Source organism: Portunus trituberculatus, chromosome 50 (assembly GCF_017591435.1).
Source record: "Portunus trituberculatus isolate SZX2019 chromosome 50, ASM1759143v1, whole genome shotgun sequence".
NCBI lineage: Eukaryota > Metazoa > Arthropoda > Malacostraca > Decapoda > Portunidae > Portunus > Portunus trituberculatus.
In genome coordinates, this window is record NC_059304.1 from 16893486 (window position 1) to 16910985 (window position 17500).

The 17500-nt window shown below is 45.7% G+C and overlaps 1 protein-coding gene and 1 long non-coding RNA gene across 7 annotated transcripts in view; both read right to left on the bottom strand.

Moving 5' to 3' along the window:
- Positions 1-17500, bottom strand: part of LOC123500164 (cytohesin-1-like) — a 226200-nt gene that overhangs the window by 49688 nt on the left and 159012 nt on the right. The window lies entirely within an intron of this gene.
- The window catches only part of LOC123500165, a 24582-nt gene that overhangs the window by 6429 nt on the left and 653 nt on the right, over positions 1-17500 (bottom strand). The gene's annotated exons all lie outside the window — the stretch shown is intronic.

Here is a 17500-nt window from a genome sequence, read left to right on the forward strand (position 1 = left end):
GACCAGAGGAGGAGGAGGAGGAGGAGGAGGAGGAGGAGGAGGAGGAGGAGGAGGAGAAGAGGAGGAGTTTCAGCCCACACACAACCAATCCTTGCCAGCCTATCCCCACCCCCCATCTTACCCGGTGGGCTAAAACACTCCCAGAATCCTCCTCAACCCATCTAATACCTTCCACCCCAATCACCCCCCCCCAACTCTCTCTCTCTCTCTCTCTCTCTCTCTCTCTCTCTCTCACTTATTTTTCCAACCTTGTTTTTCTCATGTCCTAGTGTTGTGTACCCTTCCTCCTTCCCTTCTCTCCCCTCTCTCTTTTTCTCTTTCTCTCTTCCTTCCTTCCTTCCTTCCTTTACCTCCCCTCACCCTCTCTCTCTCTCTCTCTTGGATCTATATTCAGTACAAGTAGGGTCCAGCCAAGGTCACTGCCCCTTCCCGGCCCTACAGAACACCACTACAGTACCAATATCACTACCTCACCACCCCATTACGCCTCTCACCACCGTCATCACCACCCGTCACCCGTCACCCATCACCACCTCATTCACCTTGTAATCACACGTAATCTACCGGTCCCTTCATTACTGGTGAGTGGAAGGATGTTTTGAAAGGTTTGAGTTGCGCTGATTGAGTGTGGTAAGTTGGCTGAGTTGAGTTTGGTTGTGTTTGGTTGTGTTTGGTTGCGTTTGGCTGTGTTTGGTTGCGTTTGGTTGAGTTTGGTTGCGTTTGGTTGAGTTTGGTTGAGTTTGGCTGTGTTTGGTTGTGTTTGGTTGTGTTTGGTTGCGTTTGGTTGCGTTTGGTTGAGTTTGGTTGTGTTTGGTTGCGTTTGGTTGTGTTTGGTTGTGTTTGGTTGAGTTTGGTTGAGTTTGGTTGTGTTCGGTTGAGTTTGGTTGTGTTTGGTTGCGTTTGGTTGTGTTTCGTTGAGTTTGGTTGAGTTTGGTTGCGTTTGGTTGTGTTTGATTGTGTTTGGTTGTGTTTGGTTGAGTTTAGTTGCGTTTGGTTGCGTTTAGTTGTGTTTGGTTGTGTTTGGTTGCGTTTGGTTGAGTTTGGTTGCATGGTTTATTTCACTTCAATACTAAGACACACATTTACTTTAATTTTTTGGGTGTGATTAGACGATTTTTATTTGCATTACGGAAAGTCTATGGAGGTCAGAAGATTAATGGCCAGAGTCTTCACTATTCCAATCTCCCACATGAGTTTCTGAAGCTGTATTAAATCGCCTAACAGTAAGCAGAATAAACATGAACACGCGGCACGAAATGATTGGGTTAAGTTGGATTCGATCTGGTTTGATTTGGCTTGGCTTGGTTTAGTTTGGTTTGGTGAAGTGAAGTCTCGCCTCGCAAGGGTTAGTTAGGTAAGGACGGCTTCTCATACCCAATATAACGGTGAAGTGCAAGTTTGGGCTACAATTTCGAGCGACATAAACTGACACTATATAAGAAGTAACGGCGTAGTTAAAAGCTTCTAGTGGCGGTGGTCCTTCCCTAAGTAATATAATCTACTTCCACTCACCCGAATCTAATAATAAAACCGACACTCAGACTCTCATTAACAAGGGGAGTTACGTAACAACCTCGTGGCGAAGTTAGCACGCGGGGACAGGAGGAGCGGGAACAGACAAACGGACACAGGAAGAGACACCACCAGACAGTCATTCCCTCGATTATAGGTCATTACTTTATGAGATGGACGCCCTAAGAGCAATTCATGGCGCTTCTGTCCTCCATCCCTGCCTGTGCTTCCTTCCTGGTTGTGGCACTGTCGTCTAGGGTGCCAGGACAAGGGTGCCAGGGTTTGTAGGGTGGTGGCAGCGTGGTAATGGTGGGGACTGACTGGCTGGCTGGCTCCCTGTGTGTGTGTGTGTGTGTGTGTGTGTTGGGGGAAGAAGAGAGCGGGGAGGGAGGGTGTATATCTGTCCATTATAGCGGAGATAGGGAGCCAGCATGTGGGGGTGACTATGAAGGTAAAGACTAAGTGAGATGCGAGATGCGGAGAGAGAGAGAGAGAGAGAGAGAGAGAGAGAGAGAGAGAGAGAGAGAGAGAGAGAGAGAGAGAGACGAGGTGGCTTATGATCGATGGTAATTAGTAACAGTGTGTGTGTGTGTGTGTGTGTGTGTGTGTGTGTGTGTGTGTGTGTGTGTGTGTGTGTGTGTGTGTGTGTGTGTGTGTGTGTGTGTGTTTGGTGCATGCTCTAATAAGGCAAATATGTGTCTAACTGAGTCACTCTACGAAGAATGAGAGAGAAGGAGAGAAGAATACGCTGTCCGTTGGAGGAAGTTAACGTTTTTTGCGCTCCGAGAGATTATGAGATTACCAACTGACTAACTGTGTGGTGTGGTGTGGTGTGGCGGCTGGCTGGGGAGAGAGGGGAGAGAGGAGAGAGGGGAGAGGGGGAGAAGGGAGAGAGGGGAGAGCAGGCCCAGACGAGTGACACTAACGAGACGATGTGTTTGAGGAGGTTACGTCTTGTGTCTATTTCTGAGAGTGTGGTGTGCTTGGAGGCAGTGCGTGTGTTGAGTGGCAGCAAGTGAGGCTCTCCGTGTAACAAGTTTGACGTGGTGCAATGATTATGACTGACTGACCGACTGACTGACTGACTGATTGACTGACTGACTGGTTAGATAGAGACTGGCGGAGTAACGGACTGCCATGCTGGCCATCTGGTTGACTGAATGGTTAACAGACTAAGTAACAGAAAAACCAGCTAACTGACTTACTCAATGACTGGCTGGCTGAGCAACACACTAACAGACTGATTAACAGATCAAACAACGGACAAACTGACTGATAAACTAACAAGCTGATTTAACTGACTGACAGATTGATGGATATCCTGATAGACTGCCAGCCATATTCCTTCATTCACTCATTCATCACCTCACGGCCACACACGATAATAAACTACGCAAGGCTGACTCACAATTACAAGACAAGCGGCGGGATGTGAGGCAAGGCGTGTGGCAAACAAGGCGATAAGGCAGAACTAGGTTGGTTATCAGGGCCTGGCTGGATGGCGGGCGGGAGGGACTACGCCTTAAAAGATTACCTGTTAATACCATAATAACGAGCGGGGGGGATGAAAGAGACCTGTGTGACGCGCCGCCTTAAATGATAATCAAACAGGCGGGAAACACTTACGAAAACTGACGGCCGTGATTATTAAAGAGCTGGATCACGTTACATAAAAGAAAAAAAACAATGAAAATATATGTTGTTGAGTGAATTAAAGGACTCGGTGTGCAAAAAATGTGTGGCATTAGTCAGTCAGTTAGTCAGTTAGTCTCTCTCTCTCTCTCTCTCTCTCTCTCTCTCTCTCTCTCTCTCTCTCTCTCTGGCGGTAAACACTGTGTGCTGGGAGAAAGCTGAGAAACCTCTTTATAAATACACCAAAGAAGATAAACCACAACAGGGAAAACCACCCGGAAGACACACACACACACACACACACACACACACACACACACACACACACACACACACACACACACATCACTTTCACAAGACAAGAAGAAAGAAAAAATCTTAAGACAACTACCAAGAAACATAGAAGGACTTGAGTTTGCATCTTTTTTTCTTTACTAAGGAGAACAAGTATTAGCAGTAGCAGCGTCCGGCGGCCTTTGGTGGGATGCTGTAATTAAGGTGAAAGTTGAGAGACAAGTTACACGAGTTATTATAAAGGACGCTACGGGGAGAGAGAGAGAGAGAGAAGGAAGAGAAGAGAAGAGAGACGAGCAGTGAACAATAAAAGTAAGTAAAAGGTGAAGACGCAGAACAGAAGGCTAAATTTAGACTGACCTTACACTGAGGCTGAGAAGTTACAACAAATACAGGTTGAAATGGCACTACATAAGAAAACATTCAACATTTAAGCAATAAGCAATCCAGATATGTAGAGCAGAAGCTACATAAACACTGAATGACCTTACACAGAAACAAAGAAGCAATAACAAATAAGATTGAAATAATATCGCAATGCAGAGGCTAACCAGAAACCAATATGGAATAAAACCAATATAAAGTTAACTATAATGACGAAAGGATAAATAAAGACCAGCAACCACTGTAACATACTGAAATGACACAGTACATATAACCAAACAACAACTGACATTCAAACAACGCACAATAGAACAAATTAGAGGTTTGGCCGGGGGTGGAGGGAGACAGAACAGACAGAGCAGGAGGGGAAGTGGAGGCTGACCTAACACAGAAGCAAAGGAATTACGGAATTACAGTAGATGCAGCATGACACTCCACATGACTACAAATGACAACCCAACAACGACTGACATTCAAGTAACCCACAATAGAAGCAGAGACAGACGTTGCAGAGACACGACAGGCGGTTGAATGGAGTCTGACACAACACTGAAGCGAAGGAATTACAATGGATGAAGCATGGCACTGCACACGGTGACATCAGCCAGCCAAAGACCAACACACGTTTTGGTAATATACAACAGAAGCACGTAAAGGTTGCAGACACAAAACAGAGGTTGAACAGAGGCTGATCTAACATTAAAGCGAACGAACAGCAATAGATGAGACGTGAAATCGCACAGCATCACACAGCATGACCAAACAGAGGCAGATGTCCAAGCAATATGCAACAGACGAAGGTAAATGTTGATAATACAAAACAACAATGTGGAAGGAGGCTGCTCTGACCAAACTAAAGGAAATTACGGTAAATAAGCATGAAATTACAGAGAGAGAGAGAGAGAGAGAGAGAGAGAGAGAGAGAGAGAGAGAGAGAGAGAGAGAGAGAGAGAGAGAGAGAGAATATTACTAAGGATACATACACACACACACACACAAGAAAAAAAAATAGTTCTCAACCAAAATAGCCATTGATGTGGACAGACAGGGCGGTAGGCGACCATGAGATGAACTGAAGGGGCGGTAATGAAGCAGAAGGCCAGCCAGGTGCCCTTCACGCCGCCCCTTCTTCCCTGGCGAGGCGTAAGTTGCCCCCACACACGCTGCCAGGGAGGGTGACGGAATATGACACGAGGAGCTTAGTGAGTTTACTGCAGTGCCGTCCCCAGCAGGGAAAGTAAGAAGGAAAGAAAATGAAGGAAGGACAAAGGAAGATAAAAAAGAGAGAAGCTATGTATTAAAAAATGAAGTTACGAGGAAATACAACGATAATCCTGCAAATGTTGTATGTTTTTCTATTTATTCATTGATTGACTTATTATCACGCCAAGGGTACACATTTATGAGAGAGAGAGAGAGAGAGAGAGAGAGAGAGAGAGAGAGAGAGAGAGAGAGAGAGAGAGAGAGAGAGAGAGAGAGAGAGAGAGAGAGAGAGAGAGAGAGAGAGAGAGAGAGAGAGAAAGAGACAGACAGACAGACACAGACACATAGACAGCGACAGAGACGAAGAAAAAAAAACCCTTCAATTAGAGTGAGTAATTAATTGGGTACCGAGAGAAGACTTAGGATAGGCGATGTAATTGGCGTCCCAAGCCCAAAGGAACACAAAGGAGGGACAAACAGGACACGTGGCGGCCTTAACGAGACTGTCTAGAAGCTTCTCTGCCTCACGTATGTACAAGGGACGCTGGGCAGTAAAGGCGAAGGCCCTCACCTCATGGGAATCACGTGCCCTTTGGAAACTGCTGGCAAAACAAGGCCCGGCGGAGAGAGAGAGAGAGAGAGAGAGAGAGAGAGAGAGAGAGAGAGAGAGAGAGAGAGAGAGAGAAATCACCGAGGGAGGGAGGGAGGCACGAGTAGGTTAGGCTAGGCTCTGGTTGGCAAGACGTTTGGATCGTAACATCAAAAGGTTGCAGATGGATATACAAATTCAATGTCAAATCTCTATCTTATCTCGTCAACAACATCTCTCCTACTTATATATCATGCCCCCCACGTCCCAACAGCCACTCACACCCCCCTAACCCCCCATCAACCCCCTTCCCCCTCACCTCCCTTGTGTGTACCGGCGCCCACAGCTAACAATGCACTCGGAATAGGGAAAAGGCGAGGTTTATTATTTACAAGCACAAAGGTGAGGAGTAGGTGTGTTTGCGGGTGTTTTGTACTGGGTGAGGTGGGAGGTACTGAGGGTTAGTGCTGGGTGAGGGACGGAGGGTAGAGGAAGGTAGAATGAAAAAGAAAGGGAAGGAGGGAAGATGTGGAGGAAGAATGGTGGAAGAATGTAAGGAAGGAAGAATGTAAGGAAGGGAGGGATAGATAGATAGATAGATAGATAAATAGAAGGAAGGAAAGAAAAGAAGGAAAAAAGGAAGGAATGAAGTAAGGATGTAAGGAAAGACAAAGACAATGAAGTAATGAAAAAAAAAAAACGAAGAAAGAACAAAACAAACGAAAAAAATCATTACTTAAAAGAATGATAAAAAAAAAAACGTTTACTTAAATAACTGAATAAGCAAGTACACACACACACACACAAAAACAGAATTAAGTAACGCAACACCTAGCTAAACTACACACAGGTTCCGAATTCCCTTCACTACCAGACAAGAATCAATGACTATTTTTTACCAGTATATTTTCTCGTAGGTTTGAGAGTGAGTGTGTGCATAATATTTCTCAGAGTCTCAATTATAGACTTAGGAGAGGTCAGTCTGCTAATCATAGGCTTAAAAATGAACCCACTGAACCAAAAACCATTACCACAGCTGATTATAATGGGGTGGTGGTGGTGGTGGTGGTGAAAGAGGGGGGAGGGAAGTGGGGGAAGGGTAGCTACTGTGATAAGAGATTTCTACCCCAGTTTCTCTCTCTCTCTCTCTCTCTCTCCTGACGGGAATATATTAGGTGTAAACAAAGTACAATGATGTAGAAGTTGATTATCACCTCAGTTCTAGAGAATACTTATAATTGACACGTGGTGCTTAGTGTAAACTGGTTTCATGTTTGTGGTGGTGGTGGTGGTGGTGGTGGTGGTGGTGGTGGTGAGTAGTAGTAGTAGTAGTAGTAGTAGTAGTAGTAGTAGTAGTAGTAGTAGTAGTAGTAAATAATAATAATAATAATAATAATAAAGATAACATAACAAGTATCATAAACAACACAATCAACAAAACAACACCAACTCAACACCGCCTTGCCTTCTATTACATTAGACGTGCAGGAATGCACACACACACACACACACACACACACACACACACACACACACACACACACACACACACACACACACACACACACACACACACACGGTATTTTCCTACATTCTTTATCTTTATCTTCTGTCACGCAATGTTGCTACTACCACCACCACAACCACAACCACTACCACAACATCCACCACAACCACAACCACAACTACCACACCACCACCACCACCACATACCATACACACAACATCATACTTTAATAAATAGCCGCCCGCGTGAACATCCACACCCACACCCACACTCACGCCCACACACACACACACACACACACACACACACACACACACAAGACGCATGGCCTTCCCTGATGAAGAGAAAACGCAGTAGGAGGTAGGAGGTGAAGGAAGAAGAGGAAGAGGAAGAGGGAAGAGGAGGACAACTAAGACAAAACAAGATAAAATTCAGCAGGAGGAGGAGGAGGAGGAGGAGGAAAAGAAGAAGAAGAAGAAGAAGAAGAAGAAGAAGAAGAAGAAGAAGAAGAAGAAAGACACACTCACTAACTTACTCACTCAAAACACACACACACACACACACACACACACACACACACACACACACACACACACACACACACCTGGAGGACAGCCAAACAGGTGAAGTGCAGGGAGAGAGGGAGAGGAGAGGGAGAGGGAGAGGGAGAGAGGAGAGATGAAGGATAAGAAGAGAGAAAAGAGGGAAGGAGAGAAGAAGTAAACAGTCCTCTCTCTCTCTCTCTCTAACGGAGGGAGAGCTTAAGAGAAGGTATGGGAAGAGATTTGGAGGAAAACTAAGGAGGAATATGGAAGAAAGGGGAGGAATAGGGAAAGGAATGGAGAGAAATGGAGAAATGAGGAAAAGAGAGGAAACGAGATAAAGCGAAGGAGGAAAGGAGAGAAAAAGGTAAACATGAGAAAGAATGTAGACAGAAAATGAGGATAAACAGAAGAGAAAAGGGAGGATTAGTGGAGAGAAGAGGGGAGGAGAGAGAAAACACACACACACACACACACACACACACACACACACACACACACACACACACACACACACACACACACAGCCACCAAGCATCCCATCATCATTTACGCTCCTCCTCCTCCTATATAATGTTAAAGCTGAGTAACGGCTGTACAGAGATGACCTGCGGCCTTGGAGGAGGAGGAGGAGGAGGAGGAGGAGGAGGAGGAGGAGGAGGAGGAGGAGGAGGAGGAGGAGGAGAACAAACAGCAGTAGATCAGTTGGTTTTTAAGGGAATCGTGAGGAGAAAACTGTTTGAGAAGAAGAAGAAGAAGAAGAAGAAGAAGAAGAAGAAGAAGAAGAAGAAGAAGAAGAAGAAAAAAAAAAAAAAAGGATATAAGAAGTTAATTCCTCTCATCATCTCCACCTGTCAGAATCACTTGTGCACCACCACCACCACCACCACCACCACCACCACCACCTACCTAATCCTCACATTCTGGTAACAAGTGTTGGCAGCAAATGAGAACGTGATGAGCATTTTGAAAAGTTATAATTACTTACACCACACACACACACACACACACACACACACACACACACACACACACACACACACACACACACACGGGGGAGGGGAGTAACGGGAGAGAAAAAAATTGAGGGTAAAAATAGAGAAACGTTTACGAGTACTTTGATGTGGAAGGAAGGAAGGAAGGAAGGAAGGAAGGAAGGAAGGAAGGAAGGAAGGAAGGAAGGAAGGAAGGAAGGAAGGAAGGAAGGAAAGACAAAGAAGGAAAATAAATAGGAAGAAAAAATAATATGACTTCTTAGGAAATCTATTATCTGTTTTGGTGACTTGAATTGTGCTTTGTTCTTCATCCTCATCCTCCTCCTCCTCCTCCTCCTCCTCCTCCTCCTCCTCTTCTTCCTCCACCTGCATCAAGAGTGTTTAGTTTACTTTCAACGCTACATTCACTAACCCTATCAACATCCTCTTCTACTTCCTTCCTCCTCCTCCTCCTCATTCTCATTCTCCTCTTCTTCACCTTGCCCTCGTCCTTGTACATCCTCCTTAGCTCTCTCTTCCTTCTCGTATTTTATCTCCTACTCATCTTTTACCAACTCTCTCTCTCTCTCTCTCTCTCTCTCTCTCTCTCTCTCTCTCTCTCTCTCTCTCTCTCAGTACTTGCGTATTCATTCTTGTTTATGTATCGAGATCCGCTTCTATTTTTTCCTATTATTTTTCCTTCTTTTCTTTTCATTTTACCATTTTTATCTTTATTTCTACTCCTTCTTTTCTCAAACGTGGTTGTTTTGATTATAATTTATCTTTTTTATTCCTTCCTTTCTCTCTTTTTCTTCTTCTTTATTTTTATATCTATCTTGATTCCTTTATCGTTCATCCTTCCTATATTTTTTCCACTTTTTTTCCTGGTCAATATCTCTCTTTGATTCTTCTTTCTCATTTTCCTCCTCCTTCTTTTCCTCCTCCCGGTCAGACAAGTTACTAAGCTTCCTAAGTTGTCAGAGGCAGCACGTTAAATCAGACAGACCTAACACAGTACCAACGCCTTACACACACACACACACACACACACACACACACACACAAACATACGTGCTTACTTTACCCACCCTTCCTCCTCCCAGCGCTCACTCACGCTCCCTCACAAACACACTGGCTCACTAACTCACTAACTCTCTCCCCCACACTGGTTCGCCTCACTACTGCCTGCACGGAGATCAATACACCATCAGAGAATGCAACTGTTACGCTGTCGATGGCTCCGCTTGCTCAATGCACCCGCCCCACTCCACATCCCTTCCTAGTGACCCGCCCAGCACACTCCCCTGGGTCAGGCCTCGAGACCTTCACCTCAAATCCTGCGGGAGGGACGAGGCTAAGCAAAACCAGGTCGAGGGTTGAAATCGGGTCAGTAATTAGCGTGTTCTTTGTTGTTTTCTTTGTGTGTGTGTGTGTGTGTGTGTGTGTGTGTGTGTGTGTGTGTTTTATTCAGAATGCATGTATCGAGAGGCCCTGAGTGGATGGGGAGTTTAGGAAGGTGAAGGATAAACAAAGGGTAATTATTTGTGTGATCTTTGTCGTTTTTAGAATGTTTAGTCGCGTTTCTATTTATTCTCTAAGTGAATGGAAGAGAGAGAAAGTTAATGAAAGGAAAGTTAATGAAAGTAAAAGGGAGGAAAGGGGAAAAAAGGGACACAGAATCAATAATTTGCATGGAAGGGAGAAAATATCCGGTGAAGAGGATTATTGATTAAAAATAAGGAAATATGCCAACGAAAAAAAAACAAAACAAAAAAAACAACGTGGTCGATAATCCATGCAATCTCCCAAAAAGCAATAAAAAAAAAAAAAACAGGTAATTTTAGACCCGGAGGGAAGAAAATATTGACTAAAGCAGGGAATTACCGAGGGAAAATCCGGGATATTACGCGAGAGAGAGAGAGAGAGAGAGAGAGAGAGAGAGAGAGAGAGAGAGAGAGAGAGAGAGAGAGAGAGAGAGAAAGGCATATCGATTCTATTAGTCACGAAGCCAGAGAGAGCGTACGGAATGGATTTTACGCCTTCTCAACGCTCCCCTCTTTCCACTCCCCCTCCGACCTCTAATCCTCATCACAAACACGTGTCTCTTTCCCCAACACAACCTCGCTCCCCTTGCAGCCTCCTCTCCTCCCCTTACCTTACCTCACCCTCGCCTCCCTTACCCCTTTCGCATCCCCTCACCACTCTATGTGACTCCAAACCAACTCCCTTACCCCTTACTCCTTCATCTTCCCCTCACCTTTCTCTCTTCTACTACTCCCTCAAATCCTCCAAACCCTTCCCTCTTTTATAACCTCCCCATCCCCTCAGATCCCCACCATTGCCTCCCCTACACTTCCCCTTCCTCTCCCATCGCCGCGCCCCCAAAAAGTGTGTCTGGCGTAGGGGTAATACACTGCACTGCCATATTGGGGTCACAAGGTGTTTTTGGGCTGCCCGGAAGGCTCACACAAGAGGAACCGCGGCCACTGTTCCGGGGACGCTACGGGAGGGAGAATGAAGGGCGGTGACTCCAAAACAGGGGACTTATTTATACCTATCCTGCTGAAGCTCTGACTTGTTTACTGTGTGTGTGTGTGTGTGTGTGTGTGTGTGTGTGTGTGTGTGTGTGTGTGTGTGTGTGTGTGTGTGTGTGTGTGTGTGTGTGTGTCTGCAGGTGGGGAAATTCAAGGGTGGTAATATCAAAACAAGGGCTTTCTTATTGCTATCCCATTGATCATGTCTATCTATCTGTATGTCCGTCTGTCTATCTGTCTGTCTGTCTATCTATATCTCCTTGCCGTCTAGTCTATCCATCTACTGTCGTCCACTACCTTTCCATCCATCTATCATCACACAGTAGGTGAGAAAGGTAACAAAGGTTTGGAAGGTATATAAAAAACGAAAGAATATGAAAAACAAGGTGATTAATGAGACCGCATTAAAAGGATTACGGAAGAAAAAAGCTGGAATGTTGTTGATGATGTGCCCTGCCCACACACACACACACACACACACACACACACACACACACACACACACACAATGCAACACATAGAGACGACAAAGAAAAAAAGAAAAATAAACATAAAAAACCAGCAAAGAAACACACACACACACACACACACACACACACACACACACACACACACACACACACACACACACACACACACACACACACAATGAAACATATCGACACAAAAAAACAACAACACTACAAACAAGCAAAATACATACACACAAACATACATGCACAAACACACACACACAGACACACACCCACACAAGCACACAGACAGAGAACCAGACACACGAAGGAGCAAGACAAACACCCACACGGCCACAGAAATAGACTGACTGGCTGGAATCAAATCCTCTTAATCCTGCCTTTTTTCTCCCCTCCTCTATACAGTTGTCGCTTCCCACATTCCTACATAAATTAAAAACCAAATAAACACATAATAAAAAAGGAACAAGTGAATAAAATCTAACCTTGACTTATCTTTGTTTATTTGTTTACACCTTCTCCAATAGACCTAAGGACCACCACACCCAGCCTACGTATAAATAATTGTAAAAGAGGGCCAGTGGGACACCAGCAAGTTACCAGATCGATCCCCGGCCGCAGCTCCACCATGATTAAATAAAGAGCCGCTGGTGGTGGTACTGGTGTGTGGCTGGGTGGCGGGAAGGGAGGGAGAGAGGAGGAGGAGGAAAGGGTAAATGTTACGCTGTTTTGTGTTGAGAGAGAGAGAGAGAGAGAGAGAGAGAGAGAGAGAGAGAGAGAGAGAGAGAGAGAGAGAGAGAGAGAGAGAGAGAGAGAGAGAGAGAGAGAGAGAGAGAGAGAGAGAGAGAGAGAGAGAGAGAGAGAGAGAGAGAGAGAGAGAGAGAGCAAACAGACAGGCATATCGACCAACCCGACAGATTGACAAACAGACACACAGATAGACAGACAAAGGAGATAGAGAATAAATAAACGATACACAGGGAGAAAGACACACACACACACACACACACACACACACACACACACACACACACACACACACACACGTCAGTTAGTCAGTCCCGCCGATCCTGAAGGCGATAACAACAACAACAACAACAACAACAACAACAACAACAACAACAACAACAACAACAACAACAACAACAACAACCATTAGTGCCGACGAAGGAGTCACACGTCTTCCTAATTAATCCTCCTCCTCCTCCTTCTTCCTCTTCCTCCTCCAGACTGCTTGTTCTTTCCCTTTACCAGACACACGTATGATGACGAGAATAAGAAGCAGCACGCACGCACACACACACACACACACACACACACACACACACACACACACACACACACACATTCTTTCCTTCTCCCGTTTCCTCCTTCATCTCTCTCATGCATTTCTGGCGTTCTGTTTTATGATACTTTCTCTTACTCTGCAATTCATGTTATTTTGCTCTCTCTCTCTCTCTCTCTCTCTCTCTCTCTCTCTCTCTCTCTCTCTCATAATATTTCTTTAACATTTTCCCTCAACGTTCGCTTTGTTGCATTCTCTCCTCCTCCTCTTTCTCCTCCATTTTTTTCTTCTTATTGAAATTCTTCTTCTTATATTTTCTCTTTTTCCTTTCCTCCTCCTAGTCTTTACTTTATCATCTTTTACCTTGTCTCCATTTATTAGTTACTTCTTATTACCGTCTCTTGCTTCTACTACTACTACTACTACTACTACAGATAATTTTCATCCTGTTCTCCTCCCTGATTTACTGCAACAACTTTGGACTGGCGTGGCAGGAGTGGGAGGCAATTAACGCGCCTTATTTTGTACGGTCGATCATCAATTCCAAGACCTCCACCCACGTTACTGACGCCACAACAACATTCACCATTCCTACTGTCCCCCTTCACCATACCCCATTCACCATCTCTCTCTCTCTCTACATTCTCTTTTTTTTCACCTAACGCAACAACTGTTTCCCATTCTGCAGTTCTGTTTCGCACATGGATGCCACACCCTGCGTCTCTCTCTCTCTCTCTCTCTCTCTCTCTCTCGGTATTCTCCTCGCGGATACTCTTGCCTCACGTCTATAATCTGTGCTCGTTCTATTGCATTGCACACATTATTTTCACTTGCCCTTGTCTAGCGGTGGGAGCTGAGTGTCGGGGCGGCCTTGCGACACACCTCCACCGCCGCCGCTCCTGCCGCTGCTGCTGCTGCTGCCTCCGTTCCGTCCCATCCCGTCCCGCCCCGTCCCCATGCAAAGCCTTCGCCGCCGCCTCCGCGTTCCTCAGATGACGATGTTGGTTGATGGTAATGATTGTGATGGTGATGTGGTGTGTTTGGGAGTGGAGGTGACAGTAGTAGTAGTAGTAGTAGTAGTAGTAGTAGTAGTAGTAGTAGTAGTAGTAGTAGTAGTAGTTTATAAATATATCCCTACCTTTTTTACTGCTCAAATCACACACACACACACACACACACACACACACACACACACAAGGACAAGATAGCTGGCCTCGCTGCTCCTGTAGAACCCCTCCCCCTGTGCCCCTCCCATCACCCTCCTGACATACACAAGGCAGGATTACAATGCTCTACGGCGGCTGATGGCGTGTGAAGTCTCCTCTCCTCAGCTCACTGTCCTGCTCTATTCTCAGCCCTGAAGGATCGTGGCGCTTCAAAAAACACTCGCAAATTGACTCAAATTGTCTTCACTCGGGGCAGGGAGTCGAAACTGGTGCCTCTTGACTGTGAGGTGAGCGAGCTAACCACTCACTGCACCGAGACAGTAAATGATATATACCAATGATAATAATAAAGATAATAGTAGTAATAATAATAATAGTGTAATGATAAGAGCAGTAATGGTAACAGAAATTATAATAATAAGGGAAAATTAATGGTCATAATAAATAATACAGGTAACATAATAACAATGGACGGTGTCTCCCCCACCCATAACATCACCTTTAGGAAGACAACGATCACCACTTCACTCACTGCAGGGCGGCGGTCCGCGCGTCACCACCACCACCACCACCTCCTTCAACACCACACACCACCACGACCACCTCTACCGCCACTGCCCACCACTAATCATGCCCCGCGCGGTAAACAATGCACTCCACTCCTGCAAAAGTCCTAGGAAGTCCCTGCCACTGCACTAGAGTCTGCAGTGCACGATACGGCATGACGCAGGATACCACAGGATGCGCGTTTAGCCCAGGCTGGTCGCGCTGGCTACTGACGGAGGCATACCTAGATGTCGTAACAAAGGGCGCGGCTCGTGTCTTCACGCGGCACTGGCTCAGCACGGACTGGGCGGCTGGCGAAGGGTGGGAGGCCAGGCAGCGGCGGGAGAGGGAGGAGCGGCACGGAGGGAGGGACCGAGGGAGGGTGGCAGCAAGGTCCCCTCTCCTTACACTCGGGGAGAGAGGGAGAGGGAGAGAGCCACCGGGGGATGCCTACGTACGCGGCCACGGTCAGGGCCTCTCCTTGTCTCCTTCCTATACCCTCCGCCACCCCCTCCACACCTGCCTTGAAGTACCACATATGCCTCTACACACATCCAAACCTGCCCTGACTCGTCTGTATTAGTTCCCACACCTGTGCTCTATACCTGACGCACACCTGAATGCCTCACACGTGCCTGTACTACACATATGTCAATCCACACAGACGTAACCCTGAACACTACTAGCCAATCTGTATCTCACGCCTCACACGTATCATGCTTTCTTCCATAATCACCTCATATCTCCCACACCTGCTCCACACACCTGTCCTCACTTCACACTCTAACCTGTCCTTGACCCACACGCTCCGTTACATTCCCACACCTGTCCCTAGCGGCCCACACCTGCGCTGACGGTGACCTCGCAGGGTGAGTCGAGGAAGCTGCTCCAAACCTGTTCCAAATACGGGTTGAGTTTACGGCAGCGCTGCAGGAAAAGGTAACCAGTTGGCATCCATCTCATTATTACTCTTACCTGTGTGCTGCTGCTTACCGCTACCGTGCATGCTAATACTCTCTCTCTCTCTCTCTCTCTCTCTCTCTCTCTCTCTCTCGTACGCTCCTCACCACACCCTCTGCCACATTCCACACTCTGCTTACTCGCTCCACTCCGCTTCATCAAACCTCGCCACATTCTCCTCCACCTCTGTTCCTCCTCCTCCTCCTCTTTGGCACTATGAATATTTTTGCCTTCTTTGTGCGTGTCTGCTTGTGTGCCTGCCTCTGTCTCTCTGTCTCTCATGTAACACACACACACACACACACACACACACACACACACACACACACACACACACACACACACACACACACACACACACACACACACACACACACACACACACACACACACACACACTTAATCGAACTCCGTAATGAAGCAGACATATAAAAAAAAACACCATTCAGAAAACGGGTGTTCGTTCAACTCTCTCTCTCTCTCTCTCTCTCTCTCTCTCTCTCTCTCTCTCTCTCTCTCTCTCTCTCTCTCTCTCTCTCTCTCTCTCTCTGTCTTTCAAGCCAGAAGCCGTGTGTGTGTTTTTACACACACACACACACACACACACACACACACACACAGAGAGAGAGAGAGAGAGAGAGAGAGAGAGAGAGAGAGAGAGAGAGAGAGAGAGAGAGAGAGAGAGAGAGAGAGAGAGAGAGAGAGAGAGAGAGAGAGAGACATACTAGTCAAAAGGTGAAACTCGCCGTAATAAAACAGGTGAAGCGGAGAGGGAGAGGGAGAGGGTGAGGGAGAGGGGAGAGAGTGCACCCTTGGCCTGGACGTGATGGGGCGGAGCGGACGAGAGGGCAGTGGGGGGAAGGGGGAAGGGGTACGTACTGGGGTAGCTTGCATTACCAGTAGCCAAATTCAGTTCCCTAGTATTGTTCCTTCCCCGCACTGCACAAGAGAACACATAGGAAGAACAAACAGTGACGGACTTAACCCTAACCTAACCTAATCTGACTGTCTTCAAATAACCTAATTTAATCTGACTGTCTCTAAATAACCTAATCTAATCTGACTGACTTGAAATAACCTTACTTAACTTATTCCAACACACCTTAACAGAATGTAATACCTAACTTAACCTAGCGTAACTTAATATGTATAGTCTGATATCTAACTTAACAACCTTACGTAACTTAACCCCTTCAATACTGAGGGCATATATCTACCTTGGGATTTGTGTACGATTAGACCATTTTATTGACATTAGCAAAGAGTCTAAGGAGGTCAGAAGATTAATGTACAAAGTCTTCAGTATTTTAATCCCCACATGAGTTTCTGAAGCGGTATCAAATCACTAAATAGCAAGTAAAATGAATATGGAAACGCGTCATGGTACTGAAGGGGTTAATCTAATCCATAAACAAATCTATCTTAACCTAACCTAGCCTAGCCTAACCTAATCTAACCTTATCCAAACCTATCCTAGAAGACTTTTTAACCCCTTCAGTACCATGACGTTTTTCATTTTAATTCTGCTTACTATTTGACGATTTTAGACAAGTTCAGATACTTACGTAGAGATTAAAATAAGGAAAATTCTATGTATTAATCTCCTGACCTCCATTAACCCTTTCTAATATAAATAAAATCGTCTAATCATACCCAAAACTCGTGGTAAAAATGCGTCCCAGTATTGAAGAGGTTAATTAGTCCTTACGAGTACAATAATCCAGAGTGAAGGGGTAGGATAAAGAAAATGAAGCTCTCTCCCCACCAATATCATTCTGTACTGTTTCAAATCCTTACATTACACAACACTTTTTTTTCTTTTCTCTCGTACTAGATCACCTTACCAGCGCGCTCCGACACACACACACACACACACACACACACACACACACACACACA